Below are 5,247 nucleotides of genomic sequence, written 5' to 3'. Positions count from 1 at the left end.
CGACGCCTTTAGACACATTGATGAGGTGTTGGACATTTCCAACTACTTCCACGTTCCAAACGTTTTCAAGAGATGTGGTGTTATTAAGGATGCTTCCAGTTACATTTATAGGAGATGCCAAAACTTGGTTAAAGTCAATTGCACCCGAAATGTTCACAACCTGGACCAATCTTCACAATGCACTCATTGAACAATTCAGCCCTCCCTCGAAGATAGCCAAACTCAAGAAGAAGATAGAAAATTCCCAACAAAATGATGGCAAATCTTTGTATGTAGGTTGGGAGAGATACAAGGGACTGCTAAGGAAGTTCCCTCAACACGACCTCAATGTGCAGCAAGAAGCTTCTATTTTCTATGATGAGGTAAACATAACCACGAGGCAACTCCTTGATTCTTAAGGACCAATGACAAAAAAGGATCCATCTACCATCTAGGCCTTAATTGAAGAGTTCGCAAAGCATTTGCAAAAATACCACAACCCTCTGAAAGGTTTTGAGCATTCTAACACTTCCTAAGTGTACATGCAACCTTAGAAAACCTTGGATCTATGTTTGTCTAAATACATGCAAAATATGATTTCCAAGGTTCATAATCCTATCTAGCATACATGGGGAACTTTTAACTAAAAAGATTGCTAGAATAACATACCTTGTTGATGATTTGATTCCTTGAAAACCTTGAGAGCCTAGCACCCCAAGTGTGATGCCTCAAATGCTTCACACAACACCAAATGCTTTGGAGTAAACTTGAGAGAAGTGTAACACTTGCAAAATTCGGCCAAGCCCTCTATATTTCTTTTCGTGGCCGATTTTGGTATATGACATGTTCTTTTTATAGTGTGTCACATCTAGGGTTACACCATGTAAACCCTAATGTGACATGACTCTTCATTTCCATGACCCATGGGTTTGTAACTCCCATGGAGCCTCCATGGAGCATCCAATGGGTTTAACCCAACTTGATAATCCATGGAGCCTTTTAGCCCACCATACAAGTTATGGATGATTTACATAATCAACCCATATATTTAATTAGTCATCTTTTGATCACTTAATTAAACCTAGATTAATTCTTGAACAATACTAATTAAATAATACTATTAATATATTAGAACTTATAATATATTAATAAACCACAAGTGTTATTTCTATCATTTAGTCTATCCAAATGCATCATGCCATGCAACCCAAATGGACCATGCCGGGTCGGGTCAAGTACATACCAGAAATAGTTATGGACTTAGACACCTTATCCAACAGTCTCCCACTTGGATAAGTCTAATAACTATAACTGCAAGTATGACTTCAGGAACCGACCAGCAATCGTAGCTCTTTTCAAGGTTTCTCGGAACTGAGAAGATGATCGTACGCCATTTCAGATAAGTGATCATATAATCCTCTGTTCTAGATATCAGCCGGACAAATACATGGAACAATGTCTTACTTTTTGTCCAGCAGTTTGTTTCCCGATTACCGATTTGTTTGGCATAGAACTTAATTGAACACATCAAGTTAGTTCTGACCGGGCCCGATACATGGGTCAAAACAAAATCATCGAGGGGCCCAGATATCGCTTCTAATCCAAGAAGGAACAGATAAACTTCGACTCGTATGCTTGTTCTACTACTTGTTAAATCACACACAAAAGCACGTTTTATAACATCGAGTTACCAATGTGTTTTCGTACGATCAATGCATAACTAACTCATAGTCAACAAGTCATATCTCTAGGTTTGAAGACTTATATGATATTACCGTCTCGCGATCACTTGAAATAAATTCCCTGAAGTGATACCAGCGAGCGTGGGTTGAATCCATTACTCAGAACTTATGAGCACTCATGAGTGTTGAGGCCATGTCCAACATCTTAGACCTCTACAACCAACCGATGACAGTCTTACTTCATATCTACTTCCAACATATGACTGACTGTGGATAATTTGAATAATATGTAAACACAACATAAATATTCTGGAAGTCAAAACATGAAAAATAAATAATAGTAAACGATTGACAAAATATAGCAACACTTTACTCATAAATAAACACAACTTTTATTCTTCATCAAATGTCAATTACAATTTACATATTTCAAAATTATCTAACTACTAAAACTAATATCATCCTTCAGCCCTATGCTCCTTGCATGCTGGAGATGCTTAACCCTACCCAGTCCCTTCGTGAGGGGATCTGCAGGGTTCTCATCCGATGATACCCTCTTTGCCACGAGGAGTCCTTCTTCTATACGATGTCTGATGAAATGGTATTTTCTGTCAATGTGTCTGGATCTCCCATGATCCCTTGGTTCCTTTGCTAAGGCAACAGCACTTTCACTATCACAGAAGATTTCCATAGGCTCCTTAATAGCTGGTACAACTCCAAGATCTCCAATGAAGTTCTTCAGCCATATCGCCTACTTTGCTGCCTCGCTTGCCGCTATATACTCTGATTCGCAAGTTGAATCAGCCACTGTCTCCTGCTTGGAACTTTTCCAAGAGATTGCTCCTCCATTTAAGGTAAAGACCCAGCCCGACTGAGAGCGGAAATTATCCCTATCAGTCTGGAAGCTAGCATCACTATACCCTACAACTCTCAAGTCATCACTCCCACCAAGGGTAAGGACCCAGTCCTTAGTCCTCCGCAGGTACTTGAGAATATTCTTTACCGCTGTCCAGTGAGCCTTACCAGGGTTCCCCTGATACCTGCTAACCATGCTTAAAGCAAAGGCTACATCAGGACGAGTGCAGGTCATAGCATACATGATCGAGCCTACTGCAGAAGCATAAGGTACTCGACTCATTTCTGTATCTCAACCTCGGTACTCGGGCTCTGAGTCTTACTCAATCTAGCGTTACTCTGGATGGGTAACTCTCCATTCTTGGAATCTTGGATGCTGAACCTCTTCAGCACCTTCTCCAAGTATGTACACTGACTAAGCCCAATTAGTCTTTTACTCCGATCTCTCAGAATCCTTATCCCTAGAATATAGGCAGTTTCTCCTAGGTCTTTCATAGCGAAACACTTCCCGAGCCAGGACTTCACTTCCTGCAAGGTCGGGATTGATGGTTTTGAGCATTCTAACACTTCCTAAGTGTACATGCAACCCTAATAACCTTGGATCTATGTTTGTCTAATTATCATGCAAAGTTGAATTCCAAGGTTATATTCCTATCTAGCATACATGGGGAACAAATTTTAACTTGCATGAAAGATATAATAACTTACCTTGTTGTTGCTTATGATCCTTGAAACCTTGTGAGCCTAGCACCCCAAGTGTGATGCCTCAAATGCTTCACACAACACCAAATGCTTTTGGAATGACTTTAGAGAGAATACACACTTCTAAAATCGGCCTAGCCCTCTTGTTTCTTATGTGTAGCCAATTTTGGTGGAGAATGAGTTTCTTATATAGTGTTGGCACATCTAGGGTTACACCATGTAAACCCTAATGTGTCATGACTCTTCATTTCCATGACCCATGGGTTTGTAACTCCCATGGAGCATCCATGGAGCATCCTATGGGTGGAACCCAACTTGATAATCCATGGAGCCTCTTAGCCCACTATATAAGATATGGAAGATTTACATAATCTACCCATATATTTAATTAGTTATCTTTTGATCACTTAATTAATTCTAAATTAATTCTTGATCAAACTAATTAAATAATATTATTAATATATTAGAACTTATAATATATTAATAAACCATAAGTGTTATTTCTCTCATTTTAGTTTATCCAATTGCATGGTGCCATGCAACCCAAATGGACCATGCCGGGTCGGGTCAAGTACATACCAGAAATAGTTATGGACTTAGACACCTTATCCAACAGTCTCCCACTTGGATAAGTCTAATAACTATAACTGCAATACTTCAGGAACCGATCGGCAATCGTAGCTCTTTCAAGCTCTCTCGGAACTGAGAAGATGATGATACGCCATTTAAGATAAGTGATCATATAATCCTCTGTTCCAGATATCAGCCGGACAAATACATGGAACAATGTCTTACTTATTGTCCAACAGTTTGTTTCCCGATTTCTGATTTGTTTGACAAAGAACTTAATTGAACACATCAACTTAGTTCTGACCGGGCCCGGTACATAGGTCAAAACAAAATCATCGAGGGGCCCAGATATCAGCTTCTAATCCAAGAAGAAACAAATAAACTTCGACTCATATGTTTGTTCTACCACTCATTGAATTATACACAAAAGCACGTTTTATAACATCGAGTTACCAATGCGTTAACGTACAATCAATGCATAACCAACTCATAAGTAACAAATCATATCTCTAGGTTTGAAGACTTATATGATATTACCGTCTCACGATCACTCGAGATAAATTCCATGAAGTGATTCCAGTGAGCGTGGGTTGAGTCCAATGCTCAGAACTTATGAGCACTCATGAGTGTTGTAGCCATGTCCAACAACTTAGACCTCTGCAACCAATCATGACAGTCTTGATTCATACCTACTTCCGACATATGACCGACTGTGGAGGTTCGAATAATATGATATACCAAACATAATTATTCTGGAAGTCAAAACATGCAAAAGAAATATAGTAAACGATCGACAAGAGATAGCAACACTTTACTCATAAATAAAACACCTTTTATTCATCATCTAATGTCAATTACACTTTACAAATTTCAAGGTTATCTAACTACTAAATCTAATATCATCCTTCAGCCCTATGCTCCGAGCATGCTGGAGATGCTTAACCCGAGTCAGTCCCTTCGTGAGGGGATCTGCTGGATTCTCATCCGATGATACCCTCTTTGCCACGAGGAGTCCTTCTTCTATTCGATGTCTGATGAAATGGTATTTTCTGTCGATGTGTCTGGATCTCCCGTGATCCCTTGGTTCCTTGGCTAAGGCAACTGCACTTTCACTATCACATAAAATTTCCATTGGCTCTTTAATAGCTGGTACAACTCGAAGGTCTCCAATGAAGTTCTTCAGCCATATCGCCTCCTTTGCTGCCTCGCTAGCTGCTATATACTCTGATTCGCAAGTTGAATCAGCCACTGTCTCTTGCTTGGAACTCTTCCAAGAAATTGCTCCTCCATTTAAGGTAAAGACCCAGCCTGACTGAGAGCGGAAATTATCCCTATCAGTCTGAAAGCTAGCATCAGTATACCCTACAACTCTCAAGTCTTCACTCCCACCGAGGGTAAGGACCCAGTCCTTAGTCCTCCGTAGGTACTTGAGGATATTCTTTACCGCAGTCCAGTGTGC

General features: G+C 39.9%; 1 non-coding gene across 1 annotated transcript; it reads right to left on the bottom strand.

The window, feature by feature from the left end:
* Positions 1-218: 218 nt before the first annotated feature.
* Positions 219-325, bottom strand: LOC145128138 (small nucleolar RNA R71). The gene has a single exon (XR_013716739.1). It is a non-coding gene; the product is annotated as a small nucleolar RNA R71 (small nucleolar RNA).
* Between the last annotated feature and the right edge of the window lie 4,922 nt (positions 326-5,247).

Source organism: Lactuca virosa, chromosome 7, assembly GCF_052849685.1.
Source record: "Lactuca virosa cultivar CGN04683 chromosome 7, Lactuca_virosa_CGN04683_v6, whole genome shotgun sequence".
Taxonomy (NCBI): domain Eukaryota; kingdom Viridiplantae; phylum Streptophyta; class Magnoliopsida; order Asterales; family Asteraceae; genus Lactuca; species Lactuca virosa.
The sequence above is the reverse complement of the archived record's forward strand: the minus strand, read 5'-3'. Positions and strand labels throughout refer to the sequence as shown.